Raw genomic sequence first — 27,875 nt, 5'->3', positions numbered from 1 at the left:
ACCGGGTCTTATTACCTAAGTCGGCAGTGTGGGGAGCGAATTCTATTACTACGCATTGTGCTACCTACTTACAATGTATGTGTGTTTGAAAATATAAACGTCAATTAGGAATTAAATGTCCGAATCCTTAATTGTGGAAGCTTAATAAATATAATAAAGCTTAATTTAAAATACATTTAACTAAATACATTATGTATTGTATACCCAAATCACATGTACCAAACATCTAAAATAACAAAATATATCTTTCTATCTATGAAAATACATCCTCCATACTACCGTTTTTATAGAGATATGCATTCCTTAAGTGCGATAACTTCTATAAACTAGATTGAGGCAGATTGGATACTATAACGTAACAAACTTCGAGTATCAAATAGATGGCGACACTGAATCTTACACCACTGCACCCGAACTAATTCGTCTATAATATCCATATTAATTAAGCCGAACGGGTCAATTCGAACTTCAAATTGCCTAGTACCGGCGAGTCCCTTCAGTCTGAACTTCAGTCGAGGCGCGTCAGCGGCGGCGCGCGGTCGTGTGAGCGACATCGCTACGGGTCAACTTGTGAGTGCGCTACGAGAATCGGGACTTTTCGCGCTGTGTTTGGAAAACTCTTTCTCTCTTCGGTAAGTGTGGTTTTTTGTATGAGTGTGGATAAGTGTGATGTTATTGTAGATGGGGCTCCTATGAAGCATAGTCCATTGTGCATTTTTTATAAACATAAGTAGGATTGAATTTATATACATTTTATATGAAAAAAAAATTTCGTTATATATTTTTTTATGATTTTCATTTTTATTATTTTTATTTATTATAGTACTTAACTACAATGTTTTTTTTGTACATATCATTATTACATTATAAAACTTTCGTTTTACGGTTCGGTATTTTAAATAGCATTATTACCTAACATTTCAGCGAGACCTTGGTATTATTCGATAAAGCAATCTTCTAAACGAATTGGGCTGTCATTGCACTAGATTACCATGTACATCGAAGGCAGTTGTAAATAAGTGGAGGCCAGCAGTGGGAAACAAAGCAGGCTAACAAATGGAACTAAAAGGCAGAAAAATCCATCAAAATAATAATATGTGGTGGGAAATCAAATTATATTACTATAGCTATTAATACCCCATCGAAAAAAAGATTTTCTTTGATTAAGTAAACAGTTTTTTTTTTGTTTTAAGCTATTTCATAATAATAACATGACACTTTGACCACTACGGATTAAGTTTGTGTTTTGGACGGTGATATTAGTGTAATATAGGATGAACATAGGTTATAAGTTCACGAATGTTAGTATTTTATGGTGACTGTATGGAACTACCATAACAAATAAAGCATTATTTTTTTTGTCTGTGAGGAACTTGATTGAAAGTGTTTTAAGCATAATATGTAATCACATTAGGCTCATAGCATAGAATATAGAATAGAATAGAATAGAAGGTGCAATAAAATCAGTCGACAAAGTAATTTAATTTTTTAATAAAAAATATGGCACAGCTGTTTTATTCGGGTTTTGAAAGTTATTCTAATCGTAACAGTGCTATATAATTATGTTGGTTTGCACTGTTGAGGGGATCTTATGTATGCACTTATGTACCATCTCCCTGGTGAAAATCCAAACTCAAATAATTAAAAGCAACATTTAGCAAACGTACAAAAAATTTAAAATTGCGCTTAGTAAATTATGTACGGTGGCCTGCGCCTAAAAGTATACAGGCGGAGTTTTTAAAATAGCGATCCCTGATGATGAAGGGACCAGTTACATCTGTTATAAATCCGGGGACGTGTTGTGTGTGATGTGTGTAGCAGTGGTGTTTATGTGGATGTGCTTGAGCAGCATGTGAGCTTGAGATCGCTATTTTAAAAACTCCGTCTGTATACTTTTAGGCGCAGGCCACCGTACTACATTATCAAACAAAACCTTAATTATGTAAGTGATGAATTCGCACTTTTTTAATGAATAAAACGTAGGACGAGTAGGTGTTTTTCAGATATATTATATGCTTTTCATGAGGCTTTGTTCTTCAAATCAATAAATCAAGAGTTGAATCAAATATAGAAAGGCCTGCCTTTGTTAGATTGTTATAAATCAATAGACAAATCATTTTCTCCTTGAAGCAGCATCGTTAATAATAAATAATGATTCCACTTAATACAAACCGTATTTCACGTTGGAATAAAAAAGGAAGATTAATAGTTGGAGACTCGTTTGCCGAGCGGCGGCGGCGCTAGTTACACCAACTACTTAATAGTTTCAATAGAATACTCGATGCTAATAAATCAGTATCGTTTAGTATTTTTTATTGAAGCAAATATATCGTATATATGGTCAAATTGACATATTATATTAAAATATGCACAATAATGGACGAATAGGAACAATAATTCATCACGACATTTTAAACCAACGCATAGTTTTGCCAAGAAAGACAATAGGGCCCGCGTCACGGGTTGTCGACGCTGACAACCAATCACAGCGCAGTATTTATGGTAATTCCTGTTTATCTACGTCGTTAACGGACCCGTGCAACAGGGCCAGGGACACGACAGGAGTCTCCCCGAGTGAAGTGCACCTTCCTGATAAAAGTTCAGCTATAAAGTCACCGATACACTAACTGCCAGTTTCAATACTCTTACTATCGATAACACATAAAAAGTAGCATTCTGTCAAAATAATATGAAAGTAACTGTCAGCTATCGATAGATATAGTTATTGAAACTGGCAGTAAGAAGACCATAGAAGAATAGATATCATCTCATCTAGAGCTATAATGCAACACACATTGACAGTCGTACAACACCAGTGATTTCGGTAAAGGTTAAAGGATGTTGTTTGTAAATTATAAAATTATTTTATTGAGTATAAGATTTTGTATTTGAACTGTTAAGAGGGCTAATAAAACTATTTATAGACAATTCTAATAGCAAGGTGCTATGTACCCGTAAGTACCTAATTGAAATATTATTGCAGTGTTGGATCGAATAATGTATATTTACAAAATCAAAATAATATTTATTAAACTAATTACAATAAAACTTGCAAAAATTCAAGAGTTTTTAAAAGTCGTACAATCAAAGTAATCCGAATGACCGCTTCAGTCACCACACTCACCACCTTTCGGCTTAATATACCATTTTTGCAACATCGTAAATATTGTATGACTATGAAAATTTTCCTTCTTAAAGAATTAAAAAATCAAGCCATGTTGCCTAGTGACGCAATTATAACTAAGAAAGCAATTTACCTTTTGTCAATTTACAGTTCTCAGAAGGCTTCAGCTCAATACCTGTAAAGCGTTTTACTGTAAGAAACATCCTCCCTACATTTATTTTCGTGCAAGAAATTTGTTTTCGCAAACGATATCTCCGGGCTATGGCAAATAAAGGAAAATATAACGTAACTAGGGAGCTCTCTTAGTACACATGAATTTACAAACAAAACAACTGAGAGATACTTGTTTCAGGGAAGTGATAGTGAGCGTGAAACAGCGAATGTTTCAGAGAAGTGGTACTTAGTGAGTGTGAAACAGCGAATGTATCCCGCGCGAATAACACGCTGAACTTAAAGAATAATAATTATATATATTTTTTTATGATTCCTCGCTATATTCTTTTAAATTTTACTTATTTTGTATTAACAATTATCGTAAGGGTCACAAATGCGATAAACAACCTAACTTTAGTTGTAAATTAGTGCTAGTATGCTTACTTATGTTTACCCATTAGGAATTTATTATTGTAATATTTGGTTTGGTTAAAACTTTATGGGTTTTTAAGTATGAAATAAGGAATTTATTTTACAATGCAAGTAGATTTTCTGATGCAGCAGGGTACGTCAATAATGGAGTACAATCTCAAGATATACGGGAGGAATATGATGGCCGACTCCAAATCGCAAATATTATTCGGTATACTTCACGAACCGCCCGAGGCTACTAACTGTTGACACAGAATCTTACAGAAATAGTATAAATATTTTTGATAAATGAAAAATGACTTTTATCTTATTTGAAATTATTCTATTTCATTTTAAGGAGATACAACATAAAAGCCACTAAACTTGACCAACAAAGTTTCTATAGAAAAGCAAATTTCCAAAACTTGTAGAACAAAAGTGGTTCAGAATGACCATCTGAGTCACCCCCTATCGGCTTAGAATATCACATTTGCAACGCCATGTATTATATTAAAGATATAATTTATTTTCTTTTGAATCTCTTTTCTCCTTGTACCTAAACTTGTATATTACTTATAATAACTAGTAGTCGATATCCAGAAACACAGTATTTACCGATAATATTCTCACATCGTATCAGCCGTGATTATGTTTCCCATTCACGGCAATAATCGAATCCTTACCCTCACTTATGTAAGCACAAAATGCTGACAGCTTAGGCCGATTCCCGACCGCCGAGCAATCCTGATGCAATCCTGAGAATTTTTTATAGATATTACGTTGGGAAATAGGTAAACAACATAGTAATAATTATTATTAGGTACTTACTGTATGAAAACTTAGTGCCATAATTACAATCCGGTTACAGAACCAAATGGTCTCAAAGACGTCAATGTCGTCATACTTTGAGTAAATACCTAAAATTTAATTAAATTTAAACTTACTGAATAGTTACCTCAAGGAAAGCCCTCCTCCTTACAATAGTTCTAGATAACGACACGAGTGTCCAGAATAGTCCGCCCGGTCACGTGGAAGTGACAAATGCTGATTGAGCCCGGTCCCGGCCAGTCCGGTCACTCCACAGAGGTCTTTATTCTCAAGATGACAGTGGAATAGGGTGACGACCTCTCCAGGAACCATTTCAAATAAATGATAGAGAATTGGCGTTCGGACTGGACCGAGTTTACTTTATAAATCCGGCCGCGCTGAAAAGAGTAATCTTCAGGAATTGGGAGCTTTGTAGAGTTTTTTTTTTCATTTATTTATTTTGTCGCCTGTTACCTGATAATAATGGTTTATGATCTTAATTGAAGTTTCAGATTCGTTAGATTTGTTTATTACATATTGATGTAATTATGTATGATGTCGGTGACCATCATAAGAGCTTTAAATAAACTAGGGTTTTTCACTGGACTGGAATGATCAGCCAGATGTTGTCATTCACTGACTGCCCAATGTTTGTGTAAAGTGCATTGGATCCTTTCACCAGACTCACTTTACCCTGTTAATTATTACAAAGGGAGCTACTAATTTAGGTACACTAATTAAGTATTTACTTGACACTCATTTAATAAGTTTAATGAATAAAATTCTCAGCTATTTATTTTCATTAAAATCACCATTTATTACTTTAAAAGCTATAATTATGAATTAAAGTTTCTCTTAAGCGTAGCGCTTTCAAGGCCCATTAAACACTCTCAATGCAACTAAAATGCTACGAGTATTCCAGTTCTCTGGAATCACTAAACAATGGAACTACAATATGTACGAGTATACTTACTTTGACTTTCAAAGAAGTATATACTTACTTATTCATATTTTAATAATTTTGTAAGTAGGTACCTAATAGGTTTATTATTTGACTAAACAAATATGCTTTGGGTTGCATTGTACTTATAACTAATTTATTTCATCAATAGCAAAAGCTTTTTCATATTTTGCAAAATAAAAATACCTACTTATGTAGGTGCCTTTTCATGTCATGAACCACAAACCTTAACGTGAGAATTTTAATGGCCTTTTTTATTACTTTCTGAATATTTATGACAACCTTGAAACACCTTACGAGGCCTTTAACCTGTAAGAATTAATAATAAATATTCAAATAATATAAATAAGAAATCTTTAGAATATTCGAGTCAGCCTCTTAATTTATTTGCTTATTTTTTTTTGTTACCAAAATACGAAATTGTAACAAATCAATGGACTTATTTGATATCGACACCGACACCCTCCTTTGTCAAACTGTGCAGAATCTTATCTTTTATGACTCAGAAATTGATCTGTAATTGTCGGTTTCACAACTGAGAATGGCAAGTCAAACAGGACTTAAGGGGTCGATCACCCGCACGTTACCCACACAAGCGTAGATAATGACGACTGTATGTGAAATAGCAACATTAGATACCTACTGCGGAAATACTCTCATTTGTAATAATTTTGGTATGACGTTTGGGGTTGGTTATGGGTTCTAGAGGGTCGTCGAACTTGTATGACTTGCAGAGTCGTGATAAACTGAATTGTCTGTCGTGTTTAGATAGATTTACGCAAATGAAACATTGGCACTGAGTTGCAGAAAGGAGCTTTAAGCTAATGTCGACTTTAAATTATTGCTGCCTTGCTCTGACAATTTACAGACAGAAAGAGACAGACATAGATTTAATGCAATTAGCTGTCTTTCTGAAACTCGGCATAGGCCTACATTTTACAAACCGTTGACTCCAGTCAACAAGCCACAACTGTACAAAAGTTATAATAGTAACAAACCTAATATATACGGCAGACGGCGGCGGTCGCCGTGACGAATTCAATTTTACACAAAAGCTGGCAACTGCCGTGTTCTCCGCAGCAAACAAAAAAAAACACAATATAAAAAACACGCAACCATGATGACTGTATGTGTGTAGCCCACGCCCTCATAGGGACGGTATAATGTGATTTATTTCGTCTCGTTTTAATTATAGCGTGCAGTCACATTTTACAATATGAAGTCATTAACAATAAAATATAGGAAGTAATCTGTATGTGACAAATATCTATTGTGATAAACATGTATTTCTTTACCGTACTAAATCACACTATTCGTGGTGGTTTTTGTGTATTTACTAATAATTGATAACATTCAGGATGCAATTTATCTAAAAAAAATAGCTCTTAATCATTATCAAGTAAAAAAATATAAACATTGGTTTTAAACAAAAGGTTTGATTCTCATAATTATTATTTTTTGAAACTTGAAGATTAGGTAGTCCCTCTAGTACCCAAATTGTTTTTCTATCTTGAATTTATGTTTTATACTTTTTAATGTGCCTATAGCGTAAGCAAGAATATCCATCCGCAGGCATTGCCGTGCATGTCGCGTGTAATTACTACATGAATATTAAAGAGTCGCCGCTGAAACATTTCTATATCGACATAAACATTTTATCTAGTACATATCTGTAGTGCCTAATGAACGGGGGTGCACGACAAGTACCCCCGAGTGGCGTGTCAACTGTAGGTACCTTTTACCGTAAACCCTGGGCCAGCGGCTGAAAACTATACAGGTTGTTGCAAAATTGGTACTTATACTAAACCGAAAGGGGTGACTCAGGGGGTCAAGTCCGACTGAAAACTAATCAGACCGGCTGACTTCCTTCACCACAGCCTATTCTACCGTTTACGTTTGTCACCGACACGCTTAGAACAAGAATATGCAGTTTCGACCCTGTGATTGTTCACTTCTGAATGTATCCTTGGCCTATCCCAAGGAGCTTTTTAAAGTTTAGGATAGGAACGCCTAACAGTAAGGTGTAATTTTAATATTATATTCATACCTGACGTTAACCGTAACATATATGTCTATTAGATATATTATAATGAATAATAATATATTTTTAATAAACACGTATATCAAAGTCACTGTAGACGAAGAGTTATTTACGTAACTTACAAAGTACAATTTCAACTAACGCTTATACTTCTTAGAAGCGCCCTTTGCATGAAATAAACGTTCAAATTTGTAATTAGTTTCATTTCAGCTGCAGATATGATATGAATAAAACAGTGTAATAATAATTAGAATATCTTTCGTATAATATGTGTAATACCAATTCCTCTTTATTTATTTGAACAGAGCGCTGTTTTAACTAGAGAACCTAAGCTGTCATCTACAAAGATAGTACCTCTAATGGCTGTTTTCAAAATATGCATTTACCTATATACTTAACTGTGAATGTGAATAAATAAAGACTTGCAGCAATGATGTATTAGTGGACGAATCAATAAAACAAAGGCGAATTACCTAAAGTCAGTACTACGTAGTATTTATAAGCTGTTGTCCTTTCCAGTACGCTCCGTGGCAAGTTTAACGGTAGTATTATTACATCGGGTCGACCGCTGGTCTAATTAGTACGTCAGTGGGACACAGTCGACAGTACTTCAACTCGGAATTCCTTTAGTGGAGGAATATGCGATATTCACTCATACACAAATAAATGAGGTGCAAAAATTCACACAGCTTTGTCACAAAAAAAGAACTTCACTATTCCTTTTTTCTATTCGTCCTATCGAGTTTTTCTTTTATTGAAGGCGATAGACAAAATCATCTTATGATTTTATGGTCGTCATATAGAGCTTTGGTCTTATAATATATATTGTAGGTAGATGTAGTACTGTTTAGAGTACAACTAACTATTATAACTTCAGCCTGAATAATTTAATGTTTAATTGTAGCTCTTTTGTCGTCCATGACACAACCTCCACACTGGAATTAAAACATAGAGAAAGTTTCCAGTGTTTTGTGGTAGTTTCCTGAAGTTTTGGTATAGATTTTTGTCACTTCGTGAAACAATTAGTTTGTAACACTCTAATATAACTCTATAAAATCCATTCTAGTAAGCCAGACGTATTGAATAGAATAAAGTACACATGTTAGGTATTTTAGAGTTTTGTTACTCTAAGACTAAGACAGGTTACTCTAACGTTACAAAAACGAACATTCGAGAGCTGCCACTCAATCCGTACGTTTATTGCAATGAGATAGAGTAGTGATTACAGTAGCAGCGCTCCGAAACTTAGTTTTTCGTACAGTAACCCTGAGTCAGCATCGCCTCTGTCCACACTCTCGAATGAACAAAGTTCCCGAGCTCCGAGCTCCAGCAAATGAAATTTAACAAAACTACCATCGACACTACAAATTAATATACGGACAAGATACAATCTGCTCCCTTACACGTGTGGTCGAAGTTATAATGTGCTTTGTTCTTTGTACAGAGGACGGCGGTCGCTGCTGGAGTTTGTGGAAAATAAGCGGAGCTCATGTTCTACTTGTGTTGTAAAGGAAGCTGCTATGAGGTTGGAATAGGTAGAGATTTTTTGGGATCATCCATAATGTGAGAGATTGTCTGTCATACATAGATGCCCGTGCGAGAATGTCTAGGCCGTTCGAGAAGCAATTTCATAGAATAGAATATATATTTTTTATTTGTATACAAAAACATGAAAAAATTAAAAAAAAAACTTAATCTAACACATATGTACAAATGGCGGCCTTATCGCTTAAAGCGATTTCTTCCAGGCAACCTTTGGGCAGGCAACAATAATCCATACACCACAGACAAATTTACCTAACAAAAATAAATGTTCAAACAAAAATTAATTCCAAAACAAAATATTGTATGCAAACATACAAAGTTAGCCGGATTCACAATACGCATTCACATGAAAATAATATTCAGAAAAATTTAGGTGATTCGAACAAGTCTGGGCGAAGTTCGCTCAAGTTATTTAAACTTTGGTGTGAGCTGACGACTGCTTACCGACTTTAAATAAAGAACAAATTTTAGTTTCTCAACAAAATGAAATGTTTTAAATAAACTAATGTGGAATTGTGTAGCTGTCTCTTTGAGAAGGAATTTGGGGAGTCATTTATATGAGTGTCTTAACTTTTGTTGTCTCCGAGTTCATAACAATATCATTTTAAATGTTTTCGTATATTTGTTTTTCGTACAAGTACTATGAAATTTTGAGAAAAATAACCATAAAAAATGATAACGCCATAAAAGCTTTCAGTATACCTGTCAGCTCTATCCATCCATTTGAATTTGAGCAGTGCATTTAGATTAGAACAACAACAAGTCACTATAGAGGCGGATACACACCACTGAAGCATAGAGACAGCGTAGATAATATTCAGTATATTATACATAAGTATACAGATATTAAAATGTTCTTATTACTTTCGATAAAAATATAATGCTACGCAGAAACTTCGTAGCCCGTAGACCGTAGCAGCGCTACGAACCTGATGGCTAACTACATGGTTCTAGAAAATATTTGAAGATTGCTAACATTCAACAGCTATTACTATGACTAGGTACAAATTAATAATTTTCATTTAGTAATCTGCATCATAATTCAGTATTTATTTCTGATCGTATCTGAGAATCAATTAACCCCTTACAATTCTTACTAACACTAAGTAGGTACTTACTGCAAACGCTATCAAAGTTTTCAATGCCGAAATCGAATGTAGCCCGGCGCGGTAGGCCAAAAACTAGTTTATTTAAATGAACTAGATCGGATTTAGGTCACAGCCGCTGCGGGCTGCCTGAATCGCCTGATAAGTAATATTTGTGGCAAGTTTTTGGCATTCGACCCCATTCCGCTGGCCATTGCTAATATTATGATAATAAATAAAACGTAGTACCTGCCTTCGGCTATTATTTGCACAAGCGGGGTCGGGCGGCCGTTCAGTTAGTTTTTCAAACAAACAATTCAGACGAGCCCGGAACAGCGGACCACTAGGTTCCAAAGTTGCCAGTTATCTTGTTGAGTCATGGTGGGATGGTGTACACAATATATGAAATGTATAATAATGTTTTATTTCGTTTGTCAATTCTTCCCAGTAACCAGGGAGTTTGTTCAAGCGTTTTAGAGTAATTTCATAATTTTGTAACACGAATCTTAGCACTAACTAATGAAATTCAATACTAAACAGTACCTAAACTACAATGTACTAGAATACAACAACTATTAAAGTTTCCAAATACTTTATTTTTATTTTATTTATTTATTTATTTAACTAAAATTGCACAACATTACAGTAAATACTAATTTGTTATACATTTAACCTTAAATCTAAAATAAGTACAATAAAAATAAAATAAATCAACATAAACACAACTTCTTCAAACTTTTAACAATGACTATAATTTAACTTATTCCTATCTTACTAACTACATATAACATATTATATTTAAGGTGACCTTTGTGAATTCACCCAAACTGCAGTTATATAAATCCACACTCTCATTAACTTTATTTAATAATCTTAGGGCCCTAGTAAGGGGCGCCTTCGCTAGCAGGTTGGTCCTGGCTGGCGGTATGCTGAGCAGCCGGCCCGCGCGGCGCCGCAGCCCCCGCGTGCCCTCACTCGGCACCACCAGACTTATGTTCTCCAGTACTGCGGGGTTTATCAGCCAGCCTCTTAACACCTTGAACACTGTTGTTGCTAAGGCTAGGTCTCTCCTAGCCGCTAGTGTTGTGTACCCTACCATCCCAGTGACAAATAAGCTTGGATATAGCAACGGGTATCCGGGATACACTCCATATAACTTAAAGTAAATAAATCTTAAAAACTTATTTTGTATTCTCTCCAACATCAAACTATATTTAGCTTCATGTGGAGCCCATATGATTGCGTTGCACTCTAATTTACTCCTCACTAATGCGGTGTACAATGCCTTCACAGCACTTATATCTGTAATGCCATGGCACCTACGGAGCACAAAACCTAAAATTTTGAAAGCACTTTTACATGTGTCTACAATGTGATCGCGAAAAGATACGTCCGATGAGATCCGCACTCCCAGATCTCGCACCGAAGTGACCTACTGCAGCGCGGCGCCGCCGGCCAGCGTGTACTGGCGCTGCCGCGGGGCCCGCGCGCGGCTGAAGGAGATCTGCATGCACTTCGATGCGTTGAAATGCAGCTTGTTCTCGTGACTCCACTGTACCACTCTATCTATATCCCCCTGTAGCCGGTCGCAATCACCCTCATCACCAATTCGTAACAACAGCTTGAGATCGTCCGCAAACAACAGGCACGTGGCGTCCCGTACGATGTTCGGAAGGTCATTAATCATTATAAGAAACTCAAGGGGCCCAGGTTGCTACCCTGACTTACTCCCGAGTACGTGCAATATGGTTGCGAGTAACTGCTGCCAAACTGCACGTACTGTTTCCGATTATCAAGGTAGCTACTGAAGAAAGTTAGTGAATGCGGGGTACACCCGATGGCAGCTAGCTTATTCAACAGCACATCATTATCCACGGTATCAAAGGCCTTCCTAAAATCAAAATAAGCTGCATCGACTTGTACCCCTGCATCCACTAAAGGAGTGACATAGGACATGAAGTGAAGAAGATTACTAGAAGTACTGTGGTTTGGTCTAAACCCATGTTGAGATTCGGAAAGATGACTTTGTATTTCATTATACATTGTTTTATGCAGCGCCGATTCAAAGACCTTCGCAAACACCGACAGGACAGCCACAGGCCTATAACCACTCACGTCCGATCCCACCCTGCCCTTAGGAACCGGAGTGACGCGGGTGACCTTCCACAGTTCAGGGTATATAGCTGTTTTTAAGCTGCAGTTATAAATGTAGAGTAGGGGTTCTATAAAAACCTCACGACAGTCCTTCAACACGTATGGAGGCACGCCGTCGGGGCCAGCGGAGGGCATGGCCTGCAGGCGCGCGAGGGCGGCGGCCACGTCGGCGCGGGCCAGCGCGGCCAGGTGCACGCGCGTACCAATACCAGTTTATCTGTGGATAAACTATTGGAAAAGCCCAACTCCATGGGGGTTACTATACCTTCACCAAACACGGACGGACGAGAGCTGAAATGCAATCGGTACTTTTAATACAATGACACAGAGTCGTAGTTAGCTCAGCAACGATCCGAGACATGATACATCCTAGAGTGACCCCTCAGACTACAAAGTAAACCCTCCGATTAGCGATAAAAGCGTTATCGATCGTCCAGTCATTAAAAATGTATATACTCTCATGAAATTGTTCAAATGTGACCGCAATAAAATACCTTTTATACGAATAATTAACTGAACACATAGTAATAAATAAGGACATGGTGTTTTTAGTCACGCTAGCTTCGACTTAGAAATGTGGTTCAAAATGCGATCACTACGACATAACGTAAACTCACAACATTGAACCGCTTGTGATGTTGAAAATAATTTGGACTTATCTAAATAATTTGCACCTCTACTCCCATTATTTTATGTTAAAATTGTCTCTTCCATCCAAATGTTGTCTGGTAGATATTGCTTTAAGCAATAAGACCGCTAAAGAGTATTATATTCTAAATAAGCGTTTCATCTAAATTGAAACGCTGCAAAGTCCTCATGTGAAGAAGTCATCAATTTAACAAAAAATCACATCAGGAGCTACTCCTGATAAAAGTGGCCAAAATATCATAACCACCTAATTACTCAGTCAACGGACATTAAAAAAGTGACAAGGCCGTTAGAGTAATCAAGCGGATGATAATAAGGTGGCCACAGGCAGACACATACGAAATGTCACTTATTTATTACATAACATTTTACAATAATAGGTACCCATTTTTGTAAGGGAAGTAAATTTAATATGACATGTTATTGTGAATGGTGTTAGTGCAGAGAGTGCTTGTGAGTTCGTGTAAGTTTTACATTTGAATGTAAACGAATAATTCGTCTTTAATAGTAATATAAAACGTTCTAGAGAATGTTATAAATAATAACCTATTTAAATATTCAGGCATATAAATACAAAAGCTACTGATTTACCAAATTGGCATGTAACTACATTTGTATATCTAGGTGCAATACGGTCCAAAACGGTCCTAAACCTGTCGCGTGAATATACCTATCCCCACCCACCCTTGTTATGTTTATCATTAAATAATAATCATATATTTTATGATATGTTTTACACTACTATTTTCTTAAAAGATTAACTATGCGTATAACGAGCAGTAACAGTGCCCTCGTCATATAAAAGTGCATTTTATAATTTATAATAGCACGCTGGCGTCCCAGGTGAGAACATTAATATAGTGAAATGAACATTATTCACTGGCGCGGTGAATAAGGCACAGTGCTACAACTACGGTCATTGTGAATATTTTTAATCCTGGAACTTGTTAAGTTGCAAAATAGCGTCAAGTTCGTCCTTAGCCCATATATGCCCAGAACAGATAGGTAAGTTATTAAAATATTTAAGCTCTTATATTTTGGTGTACACTCGAAACATGTAATTGGCATTTTAGTTGTAAGTTCTTTAATGATAGTTTATTTTTAAAATAATGCTGTTTGTTTCTACTAAATAAAATAAAATACAATAGAACTTGTTTTATTATCAAGTTGTTTTACTTTGAGATATTTTATGTTTAAGAATCAGATTCTAAGTGCAAATGTGCCAAAAACTCAAGTTGGTCGTTAGCGACCCTCTGGGCATATATGAGTTAAATTAACGATACAAGCAAGATAGTAAATTTGTTAGTTTCTTTTTTTTGCACTGACACTCCATCTAGTTCGTATAATACATACATATATTATGCTCATCACTGTAATCCCCAAAGCGGTAATCAGAGGTGACTCGCTTTCGCCTTACATTTGTACTCACGTGATAGGCCATGAGCTCCTTTGTCTGCAGATACCTTACTGTAACTTACTACTACTTTTAGGTTACTCCCTTTAACTTTTAAGCTATTTTTTATAAAACTTTTGACATCGCATGTGAGCTCTTGACTAATTAACTCTGTAACATGTATCTATGCGTTCATCAGGTCAAGTTTTAATAAAAATACATTAATTTTAATTAAGGCACATTAATTTTCATTATCGTAAAATGTTGAGGTTATTAATATTGATATGAGGGTAACTTGTGGGCGGTGGGTGATTATTATCTGATCAAGTTTGGGTTAACTTGCTTTATTTTGAAGAATATATTAGCACTTTGGTTTAATGTCTTTGTGTGAATTAAAATAAAAATAAAAGAAGTTCACCTGTCGCGTAACTATTACGTAGGTAATTAAGTAGGTACTTAAAACGGTTTTGAAATTTTTACAGAATTACTTTCTAAGCTATTGTATAATCATAAAGGTGTGTGAAGTTAGCAGCTTAAAGTTAGCAGCCTTTGAATAGCCGACCAAATTAAGATGGTCACTTCAGTCATTGCATACTTTATCAATTAAAACACGTAAAAAGCCCAAAAACATTGGAATAACAATGCTAGGTATTCATATAAACACTATAATATGTTCTAAAATAAATAAATACTAAAAAATACGACGTTTACTTACCGACGCCCTTGTTGGTTTAATGGATATTTTGTATGGGGGCACCAAGATGCCATAGACCTGCCAGCATCTCACCTGGTTTATTATGTGTGTTGACTCATTAAAAACACTGACAGAAGTTTCATCAACATTGAAACGGTATAGCAGGTGTCCAGGAGCCAATTTCTGACAGATTTTGGGTGAAAAATTTACAATATTTGACGAATATTCAAGTTTTCAGGTAGAACCTGAAGGAATTCAGCTACAAATGATAGTTCATATGAAAGGTATTATTAATACCTAGAAACAGATTTCAGCAATTTCAGATTAAATCACTTTTGGTGAATATTCAAGGGGAAGATCAGAAAATAAAAGTTAGCAGCCCAAGATTACCATTTTGTATGGGGGCACCAAGATGCCATAGACCTGCCAGCATCTCACCTGGTTTGTTATGTGTGTTGACTTATTATAAAACACTGACAGAAGTTTCATCAACATTGAAACGGTATAGCAGGTGTCCAGAAGCAACTTTCTGACAGATTTTGGGTAAAAATTGACAATATTTCACGAATATTCAAGTTTGCAGGTGGAACCTGAAGGAAATCAGCTGCAAATGATAGTTCATATGAAAGGTTTTAATAATACCTAGGAACAGTTTTCAGCAATTTTAGATTAAATGACTTTTGGTGAATATTCAAGGTGAAGATCAGAAAATAAAAGTTAGCAGCCCAAGATTACCATTTTGTATGGGGGCACCAAGATGCCATAGACCTGCCAGAATCTCACCTGGTTTTTTATGTGTGTTGACTCATTATAAAAACACTGACAGAAGTTTCATCAACATTGAAACGGTATAGCAGGTGTCCAGGAGCCACTTTCTGACAGATTTTGGGTAAAAAATCACTATATTTCACGAATAAACAAGTTTGCAGGTGGAACCTGAAGGAATTCAGCTGCAAATGATAGTTCATATGAAAGGTATTATTTATACCTAGAAACGGTTTTCAGCAATTTCAGATTAAATGACTTTTGGTGAATATTCAAGTTGAAGATCAGAAAATAAAAGTTAGCAGCCCAAGATTACCATTTTGTATGGGGGCACCAAGATGCCATAGACCTGCCAGAATCTCACCTGGTTTTTTATGTGTGTTGACTCATTATAAAAACACTGACAGAAGTTTCATCAACATTGAAACGGTATAGCAGGTGTCCAGGAGCCACTTTCTGACAGATTTTGGGTAAAAAATCACTATATTTCACGAATAAACAAGTTTGCAGGTGGAACCTGAAGGAATTCAGCTGCAAATGATAGTTCATATGAAAGGTATTATTTATACCTAGAAACGGTTTTCAGCAATTTCAGATTAAATGACTTTTGGTGAATATTCAAGTTGAAGATCAGAAAATAAAAGTTAGCAGCCCAAGATTACCATTTTGTATGGGGGCACCAAGATGCCATAGACCTGCCAGAATCACACCTAGTTTTTTATGTGTGTTGACTCATTATAAAATACTGACAGAAGTTTCATCAACATTGAAGCGGTATAGCAGGTGTCCAGGAGCCACTTTCTGACAGATTTTGGGTAAAAATTGACAATATTTCACGAATATTCAAGTTTGCAGGTGGAACCTGAAGGAAATCAGCTGCAAATGATAGTTCATATGAAAGGTTTTAATAATACCTAGAAACGATTTTCAGCAATTTTAGATTAAATGACTTTTGGTGAATATTCAAGGTGAAGATCAGAAAATAAAAGTTAGCAGCCCAAGATTACCATTTTGTATGGGGGCATCAAGATGCCATAGACCTGCCAGAATCTCACCTGGTTTTTTATGTGTGTTGACTCATTATAAAAACACTGACAGAAGTTTCATCAACATTGAAACGGTATAGCAGGTGTCCAGGAGCCACTTTCTGACAGATTTTGGGTAAAAAATCACTATATTTCACGAATAAACAAGTTTGCAGGTGGAACCTGAAGGAATTCAGCTGCAAATGATAGTTCATATGAAAGGTATTATTAATACCTAGAAACGGTTTTCAGCAATTTCAGATTAAATGACTTTTGGTGAATATTCAAGTTGAAGATCAGAAAATAAAAGTTAGCAGCCCAAGATTACCATTTTGTATGGGGGCACCAAGATGCCATAGACCTGCCAGAATCACACCTAGTTTTTTATGTGTGTTGACTCATTATAAAATACTGACAGAAGTTTCATCAACATTGAAACGGTATAGCAGGTGTCCAGGAGCCACTTTCTGACAGATTTTGGGTAAAAATTGACAATATTTCACGAATATTCAAGTTTGCAGGTGGAACCTGAAGGAAATCAGCTGCAAATGATAGTTCTTATGAAAGTTATTAATAATACCTAGGAACAATTTTCAGCAATTTTAGATTAAATGACTTTTGGTGAATATTCAAGGTGAAGATCAGAAAATAAAAGTTAGCAGCCCAAGATTACCATTTTGTATGGGGGCACCAAGATGCCATAGACCTGCCAGAATCTCACCTGGTTTTTTATGTGTGTTGACTCATTATAAAAACACTGACAGAAGTTTCATCAACATTGAAACGGTATAGCAGGTGTCCAGGAGCCACTTTCTGACAGATTTTGGGTAAAAAATCACTATATTTCACGAATAAACAAGTTTGCAGGTGGAACCTGAAGGAATTCAGCTGCAAATGATAGTTCATATGAAAGGTATTATTTATACCTAGAAACGGTTTTCAGCAATTTCAGATTAAATGACTTTTGGTGAATATTCAAGTTGAAGATCAGAAAATAAAAGTTAGCAGCCCAAGATTACCATTTTGTATGGGGGCACCAAGATGCCATAGACCTGCCAGAATCTCACCTGGTTTTTTATGTGTGTTGACTCATTATAAAAACACTGACAGAAGTTTCATCAACATTGAAACGGTATAGCAGGTGTCCAGGAGCCACTTTCTGACAGATTTTGGGTAAAAAATCACTATATTTCACGAATAAACAAGTTTGCAGGTGGAACCTGAAGGAATTCAGCTGCAAATGATAGTTCATATGAAAGGTATTATTTATACCTAGAAACGGTTTTCAGCAATTTCAGATTAAATGACTTTTGGTGAATATTCAAGTTGAAGATCAGAAAATAAAAGTTAGCAGCCCAAGATTACCATTTTGTATGGGGGCACCAAGATGCCATAGACCTGCCAGAATCACACCTAGTTTTTTATGTGTGTTGACTCATTATAAAATACTGACAGAAGTTTCATCAACATTGAAGCGGTATAGCAGGTGTCCAGGAGCCACTTTCTGACAGATTTTGGGTAAAAATTGACAATATTTCACGAATATTCAAGTTTGCAGGTGGAACCTGAAGGAAATCAGCTGCAAATGATAGTTCATATGAAAGGTTTTAATAATACCTAGAAACGATTTTCAGCAATTTTAGATTAAATGACTTTTGGTGAATATTCAAGGTGAAGATCAGAAAATAAAAGTTAGCAGCCCAAGATTACCATTTTGTATGGGGGCATCAAGATGCCATAGACCTGCCAGAATCTCACCTGGTTTTTTATGTGTGTTGACTCATTATAAAAACACTGACAGAAGTTTCATCAACATTGAAACGGTATAGCAGGTGTCCAGGAGCCACTTTCTGACAGATTTTGGGTAAAAAATCACTATATTTCACGAATAAACAAGTTTGCAGGTGGAACCTGAAGGAATTCAGCTGCAAATGATAGTTCATATGAAAGGTATTATTAATACCTAGAAACGGTTTTCAGCAATTTCAGATTAAATGACTTTTGGTGAATATTCAAGGTGAAGATCAGAAAATAAAAGTTAGCAGCCCAAGATTACCATTTTGTATGGGGGCACCAAGATGCCATAGACCTGCCAGAATCTCACCTGGTTTTTTATGTGTGTTGACTCATTATAAAAACACTGACAGAAGTTTCATCAACATTGAAACGGTATAGCAGGTGTCCAGGAGCCACTTTCTGACAGATTTTGGGTAAAAAATCACTATATTTCACGAATAAACAAGTTTGCAGGTGGAACCTGAAGGAATTCAGCTGCAAATGATAGTTCATATGAAAGGTATTATTTATACCTAGAAACGGTTTTCAGCAATTTCAGATTAAATGACTTTTGGTGAATATTCAAGTTGAAGATCAGAAAATAAAAGTTAGCAGCCCAAGATTACCATTTTGTATGGGGGCACCAAGATGCCATAGACCTGCCAGAATCTCACCTGGTTTTTTATGTGTGTTGACTCATTATAAAAACACTGACAGAAGTTTCATCAACATTGAAACGGTATAGCAGGTGTCCAGGAGCCACTTTCTGACAGATTTTGGGTAAAAAATCACTATATTTCACGAATAAACAAGTTTGCAGGTGGAACCTGAAGGAATTCAGCTGCAAATGATAGTTCATATGAAAGGTATTATTTATACCTAGAAACGGTTTTCAGCAATTTCAGATTAAATGACTTTTGGTGAATATTCAAGTTGAAGATCAGAAAATAAAAGTTAGCAGCCCAAGATTACCATTTTGTATGGGGGCACCAAGATGCCATAGACCTGCCAGAATCACACCTAGTTTTTTATGTGTGTTGACTCATTATAAAATACTGACAGAAGTTTCATCAACATTGAAGCGGTATAGCAGGTGTCCAGGAGCCACTTTCTGACAGATTTTGGGTAAAAATTGACAATATTTCACGAATATTCAAGTTTGCAGGTGGAACCTGAAGGAAATCAGCTGCAAATGATAGTTCATATGAAAGGTTTTAATAATACCTAGAAACGATTTTCAGCAATTTTAGATTAAATGACTTTTGGTGAATATTCAAGGTGAAGATCAGAAAATAAAAGTTAGCAGCCCAAGATTACCATTTTGTATGGGGGCATCAAGATGCCATAGACCTGCCAGAATCTCACCTGGTTTTTTATGTGTGTTGACTCATTATAAAAACACTGACAGAAGTTTCATCAACATTGAAACGGTATAGCAGGTGTCCAGGAGCCACTTTCTGACAGATTTTGGGTAAAAAATCACTATATTTCACGAATAAACAAGTTTGCAGGTGGAACCTGAAGGAATTCAGCTGCAAATGATAGTTCATATGAAAGGTATTATTAATACCTAGAAACGGTTTTCAGCAATTTCAGATTAAATGACTTTTGGTGAATATTCAAGTTGAAGATCAGAAAATAAAAGTTAGCAGCCCAAGATTACCATTTTGTATGGGGGCACCAAGATGCCATAGACCTGCCAGAATCACACCTAGTTTTTTATGTGTGTTGACTCATTATAAAATACTGACAGAAGTTTCATCAACATTGAAACGGTATAGCAGGTGTCCAGGAGCCACTTTCTGACAGATTTTGGGTAAAAATTGACAATATTTCACGAATATTCAAGTTTGCAGGTGGAACCTGAAGGAAATCAGCTGCAAATGATAGTTCTTATGAAAGTTATTAATAATACCTAGGAACAATTTTCAGCAATTTTAGATTAAATGACTTTTGGTGAATATTCAAGGTGAAGATCAGAAAATAAAAGTTAGCAGCCCAAGATTACCATTTTGTATGGGGGCACCAAGATGCCATAGACCTGCCAGAATCTCACCTAGTTTTTTATGTGTGTTGACTCATTATAAAACACTGACAGAAATTTCATCAACATTGAAACGGTATAGCAGGTGTCCAGGAGCCACTTTCTGTCAGATTTTGGGTAAAAAATCACTATATTTCACGAATAAACAAGTTTGCAGGTGGAATCTGAATGAATTCAGCAGCAAATGATAGTTCATATGAAAGGTATTATTAATACCTAGAAACGGTTTTCAGCAATTTCAGATTAAATGACTTTTGGTGAATATTCAAGGGGAAGATCAGAAAATAAAAGTTAGCAGCCCAAGATTACCATTTTGTATGGGGGCACCAAGATGCCATAGACCTGCCAGAATCTCACCTGGTTTTTTATGTGTGTTGACTCATTATAAAACATTGACAGAAGTTTCATCAACATTGAAACGGTATAGCAGGTGTCCAGGAGCGAGTTTCTGACAGATTTTGGGTAAAAATTGACAATATTTCACGAATATTCAAGTTTGCAGGTGGAACCTGAAGGAAATCAGCTGCAAATGATAGTTCATATGAAAGGTTTTAATAATACCTAGAAACAGTTTTCAGCAATTTCAGATTAAATGACTATTGGTGAATATTCAAGGGGAAGATCAGAAAATAAAAGTTAGCAGCCCAAGATTACCATTTTGTATGGGGGCACCAAGATGCCATAGACCTGCCAGCATCTCACCTAGTTTATTATGTGTGTTGACTCATTATAAAACACTGACAGAAGTTTCATTAACATTGAAACGGTATAGCAGGTGTCCAGGAGCGAGTTTCTGACAGATTTTGGGTAAAAATTCACAATATTTCACGAATAATCAAGTTTGCAGGTGGAATCTGAAGGAATTTAGATGCAAATGATAGTTCATATGAAAGGTATTATTAATACCTAGAAACGATTTTCAGCAATTTCAGATTAAATGACTTTTGGTGAATATTCAAGGGGAAGATCTGAAAATAAAAGTTAGCAGCCCAAGATTACCATTTTGTATGGGGGCACCAAGACGCCATAGACCTGCCAGAACCTCACCTGGTTTATTATGTGTGTTGACTCATTATAAAACACTGACAGAAGTTTCATCAACATTGAAACGGTATAGCAGGTGTCCAGGAACAACTTTCTGACAGATTTTGGGTAAAAATTCACAATATTTTATTTATTATTTTATTTTATTTAATCCTTTATTGCACAAATATAAAAATAAGTGTACAAAGGGTGGACTTAATGCTACAAGCATTTTCTACCAGTCAACCCACAGGAGGTGCAAGAAAATTTTATTATAAGGTGTGCAAAAAGAAAACAACACTATTACTACATAAAATAATAATTTAAAAAAATAAAAAACCGACTTCAAAAAACCACTAAAATGTAAGTAATAATTTAAGGTTTACACAAATTATATGTGACAGTACAAATATACCTAAGCAGGAACTGTTCTTTTTTGATGTTGGTGCAGTGACAAAGTAATCTGAAGAAATATGGCACCAACTTCAAAAAAGAACAGTTCCTGCTTAGGTATATTTGTACTGTCACATATAATTTGTGTAAACCTTAAATTATTACTTACATTTTAGTGGTTTTTTGAAGTCGGTTTTTTATTTTTTTAAATTATTATTTTATTTTATAGTTTTTAGTTTATTTGCAATAAATTTTAATCAAAAGTAAGATGCAAATGATACCAAAAAGTCCTACTAATCAATACGAATCATTCAAGCCTAAACACGAGGTAGTTGCTATATACCGTTGAGGAGTTCCCTTGACTGCCTTCCGTTTCCATCATCAGATCAGCTCAAGGTCACCATCATATTTTTTTGTTATAAGAACTATATTTACGTTCTTAATTTCATTAGAATCGGTTAATATGTGTCCAAAATGGAAATTCATACCCTGTTTTTACCCCTTTACCCACCCTTAGGGGTGAGATAAAATTCTGAAAAAAAAATGGGACCACCTGGAAGCTCAACCCAATACAACAAAAAAAGAATTTTCAAAATCGGTTCATAAACGGCGGAGTTATCGGTGAACATACATAAAAAAAAATATAAAAAAAAAAAAAATATCCCGACGAATTGAGAACCTCCTCCTTTTTTTGAAGTCGGTTAAAAATTAAAAACAAGTCACTTAATAATAATTACCAAATATAATATAAAATACGTAACTATATATAAGTTATGAATATATAAATAAACATAATATATACCTATTTATATATAAAAACTATAATATATATTATTATATAAATATTAATATTATATAACAATAATTAATTTAGAGGTTCAGGAAAGAGCTATCAACTAACTATCTTACTAAGGTAGTGAGTTCGAGTAAGACGCTTAAAAACGTTGCGAGACGGAGCTTTCCTAATGGAATCAGGGAGATCGTTCCATAGACGCACAGCCGTGACCGCGAAAGAGTCAGACATAAAACCAGAGTGGAAGGAGGGTAGGGCTAAAATTGAATTATGAGAAGAACGTAAGTCTCTGGTATGAGTGTCAGATAGAAATTGGAACATAGACTTTAGATAAGGTGGGGTATTGGGCTCGTGGAGGATAGAGAAGAGAAGACAAAGGATACGCAGGTTCCTACGGTCACGGATGGGGAGCCATTTCAATTGAGCGCGGTACTGTGAAACGTGATCATATTTACGCAGCCCAAAAACGAAACGAATGCACGTGTTCAATAAGCGTTCAAGCTTATTGAGCAAAGCTTCAGTTAGTTCCAGATAGCACACATCCGCATAGTCTAAAATGGGAAGAAGAAGAGAATTAACAAGGGCAAGTTTAGTGTGCTGGGGAAGGAAATTTTTTAAGCGAAGCAAGGAGTGGAGTGCTGCGTAAATTTTACGGGATACTTTATCAAGTTGCTGATCCCAACTTAGGTTTTGATCAATGATCAGGCCAAGATCATTCACAGTTGCAGAAAAAGGTACAACACGACCATCAAATTTGACTGGTGGCACCGCAGCATAGTCGAGACCCGATAACAGCCTTGAACCACCCACAATGATGGCTTGACACTTACTAGGGTTAACGGAGATGGCAAAGCTACGAGACCATCTTAATATCTCCTCGAGATCACTATATTTCACGAATAATCAAGTTTGCAGGTGGAACCTGAAGAAAATCAGCTGCAAATGATAGTTCATATGAAAGGTTTTCTTAATACCTAGAAACGGTTTTCAGCAATTTCAGATTAAATGACTTTTGGTGAATATTCAAGGGGAAGATCAGAAAATAAAAGTTAGCAGCCCAAGATTACCATTTTGTATGGGGGCACCAAGACGCCATAGACCTGCCAGAACCTCACCTGGTTTATTATGTGTGTTGACTTATTATAAAACACTGACAGAAGTTTCATCAACATTGAAACGGTATAGCAGGTGTCCAGGAACAACTTTCTGACAGATTTTGGGTAAAAATTCACAATATTTCACGAATAATCAAGTTTGCAGGTGGAACCTGAAGAAAATCAGCTGCAAATGATAGTTCATATGAAAGGTATTATTAATACCTAGAAACGGTTTTCAGCAATTTCAGATTAAATGACTTTTGGTGAATATTCAAGGGGAAGATCAGAAAATAAAAGTTAGCAGCCCAAGATTACCATTTTGTATGGGGGCACCAAGATGCCATAGACCTGCCAGAACCTCACCTAGTTTATTATGTGTGTTGACTCATTATAAAACACTGACAGAAGTTTCATCAACATTGAAACGGTATAGCAGGTGTCCAGGAGCCACTTTCTGAAAGATTTTGGGTAAAAAATCACAATATTTCACGGATAATCAAGTTTGCAGGTGGAACCTGAAGAAAATCAGCTGCAAATGATAATTCATATGAAAGGTATTATTAATACCTAGAAACGGTTTTCAGCAATTTCAGATTAAATGACTATTGGTGAATATTCAAGGGGAAGATCAGAAAATAAAAGTTAGCAGCCCAAGATTACCATTTTGTATGGGGGCACCAAGATGCCATAGACCTGCCAGAATCACACCTAGTTTTTTATGTGTGTTGACTTATTATAAAATACTGACAGAAGTTTCATCAACATTGAAACGGTATAGCAGGTGTCCAGGAGCCACTTTCTGACAGATTTTGGGTAAAAAATCACAATATTTCATGAATAATCAAGTTTGCAGGTGAAACCTAAAGGAAATTAGGTGCAAATGATAGTTCATATAAAAGGTATTAATAATACCTAGAAACGGTTTTCAGCAATTTCAGATTAAATGACTTTTGGTGAATATTCAAGGGGAAGATCAGAAAATAAAAGTTAGCAGCCCAAGATTACCATTTTGTATGGGGGCACCAAGATGCCATAGACCTGCCAGAATCTCACCTGGTTTATTATGTGTGTTGACTAATTATAAAACACTGACAGAAGTTTCATCAACATTGAAACGGTATAGCAGGTGTCCAGGAGCAACTTTCTGACATTAGTTATCATCTGTTTTTTTGTACTTACGACAAAAAAACTGTTCTTATAGAAAAGGACAATACTCTTATCAGTATCACAAAAGGTCATCTTTTCAGCCTTACTCTTTCCGCCATACAATACGCATGACGCATGACGCAGGTGTGAGCCTTTGATGGCATGCCGACTAGTGTTATTTTATAGTTGGGAACCCATTTACCTACCTGCCTAAAACAAAGAGTTCATCACACCACAACAATAGAATGTCTTAACTTATTACCTGTTGCGAACCTAAAGATTTATTCGTCATTTAATCTGAAATTGCTGAAAACCGTTTCTAGGTATTAATAATACCTTTCATATGAACTATCATTTGCAGCTGAATTCCTTCAGGTTCTACCTGCAAACTTGAATATTCGTGAAATATTGTCAATTTTTCACCCAAAATCTGTCAGAAAGTGGCTCCTGGACACCTGCTATACCGTTTCAATGTTGATGAAACTTCTGTCAGTATTTTATAATAAGTCAACACACATAATAAACCAGGTGGGATTCTGGCAGGTCTATGGCATCTTGGTGCCCCCATACAAAATGGTAATCTTGGGCTGCTAACTTTTATTTTCTGATCTTCCTCTTGAATATTCACCAAAAGTCATTTAATCTAAAATTGCTGAAAACTGTTTCTAGGTATTAATAATACCTTTCATATGAACTATCATTTGCAGCTGAATTCCTTCAGGTTCTACCTGCAAACTTGAATATTCGTGAAATATTGTCAATTTTTCACCAAAAATCTGTCAGAAAGTGGCTCCTGGACACCTGCTATACCGTTTCAATGTTGATGAAACTTCTGTCAGTATTTTATAATAAGTCAACACACATAAAAAACTAGGTGTGATTCTGGCAGGTCTATGGCATCTTGGTGCCCCCATACAAAATGGTAATCTTGGGCTGCTAACTTTTATTTTCTGATCTTCCCCTTGAATATTCACCAAAAGTCATTTAATCTGAAATTGCTGAAAACCGTTTCTAGGTATTAATAATACCTTTCATATGAACTATCATTTGCAGCTGATTTTCTTCAGGTTCCACCTGCAAACTTGATTATTCGTGAAATATTGTGAATTTTTACCCAAAATCTGTCAGAAACTCGCTCCTGGACACCTGCTATACCGTTTCAATGTTGATGAAACTTCTGTCAGTGTTTTATAATCAGTCAACACACATAAAAAACCAGGTGAGATCCTGGCAGGTCTATGGCATCTTGGTGCCCCCATATAAAATGGTAATCTTGGGCTGCTAACTTTTATTTTTTGATCTTCCTCTTGAATATTCACCAAAAGTCATTTAATCTGAAATTGCTGAAAACCGTTTCTAGGTTTTAATAATACCTTTCATATGAACTATCATTTGTTCCTGAATTCCTTCAGGTTCCACCTGCAAACTTGTTTATTCGTGAAATATAGTGATTTTTTACCCAAAATCTGTCAGAAACTCGCTCCTGGACACCTGCTATACCGTTTCAATGTTGATGAAACTTCTGTCAGTGTTTTATAATGAGTCAACACACATAATAAACCAGAAGAGATGCTGGCAGGTCTATGGCATCTTGGTGCCCCCATACAAAATGGTAATCTTGGGCTGCTAACTTTTATTTTCTGATCTTCCCCTTGAATATTCACCAAAAGTCATTTAATCTGAAATTGCTGAAAACTGTTTCTAGGTTTTAATAATACCTTTCATATGAACTATCATTTGCAGCTGATTTTCTTCAGGTTCCACCTGCAAACTTGATTATTCGTGAAATATTGTGAATTTTTACTCAAAATCTGTCAGAAACTCGCTCCTGGACACCTGCTATACCGTTTCAATGTTGATGAAACTTCTGTCAGTGTTTTATAATGAGTCAACACACATAATAAACCAGGTGAGATGCTGGCAGGTCTATGGCATCTTGGTGCCCCCATACAAAATGGTAATCTTGGGCTGCTAACTTTTATTTTCTGATCTTCCTCTTGAATATTAACCAAAAGTCATTTAATCTGAAATTGCTGAAAACCGTTTCTAGGTATTAATAATACCTTTCATATGAACTATCATTTGCAGCTGAATTCCTTCAGGTTCCACCTGCAAACTTGAATATTCGTGAAATATTGTCAATTTTTCACCCAAAATCTGTCAGAAAGTGGCTCCTGGACACCTGCTATACCGTTTCAATGTTGATGAAACTTCTGTCAGTATTTTATAATAAGTCAACACACATAAAAAACTAGGTGTGATTCTGGCAGGTCTATGGCATCTTGGTGCCCCCATACAAAATGGTAATCTTGGGCTGCTAACTTTTATTTTCTGATCTTCCCCTTGAATATTCACCAATAGTCATTTTATCTGAAATTGCTGAAAACCGTTTCTAGGTATTAATAATACCTTTCATATGAATTATCATTTGCAGCTGATTTTATTCAGGTTTCACCTGCAAACTTGATTATCCGTGAAATATTGTGATTTTTTACCCAAAATCTGTCAGAAAGTGGCTCCTGGACACCTGCTATACCGTTTCAATGTTGATGAAACTTCTGTCAGTGTTTTTATAATGAGTCAACACACATAATAAACCAGGTGAGATGCTGGCAGGTCTATGGCATCTTGGTGCCCCCATACAAAATGGTAATCTTGGGCTGCTAACTTTTATTTCCTGATCTTCCCCTTGAATATTCACCAAAAGTCATTTAATCTGAAATTGCTGAAAACCGTTTCTAGGTATTAATAATACCTTTCATATGAACTATCATTTGCAGCTGATTTTCTTCAGGTT

At 35.8% G+C, this 27,875-nt stretch overlaps 1 protein-coding gene across 1 annotated transcript in view; it reads left to right on the top strand.

The window, feature by feature from the left end:
• Positions 1-516: 516 nt before the first annotated feature.
• The window catches only part of LOC105383225 (connectin), a 41,220-nt gene continuing 13,861 nt past the window's right edge, over positions 517-27,875 (top strand). Inside the window, exon 1 of the mRNA XM_038114368.2 lies at positions 517-632. The gene's annotated coding sequence lies outside the window, so the exon portion shown is untranslated. The remainder of the gene's footprint in view (positions 633-27,875) is intronic.

The sequence above is a fragment of the Plutella xylostella genome, chromosome 18 (genome assembly GCF_932276165.1).
Source record: "Plutella xylostella chromosome 18, ilPluXylo3.1, whole genome shotgun sequence".
NCBI lineage: Eukaryota > Metazoa > Arthropoda > Insecta > Lepidoptera > Plutellidae > Plutella > Plutella xylostella.
The sequence above is the reverse complement of the archived record's forward strand: the minus strand, read 5'-3'. Positions and strand labels throughout refer to the sequence as shown.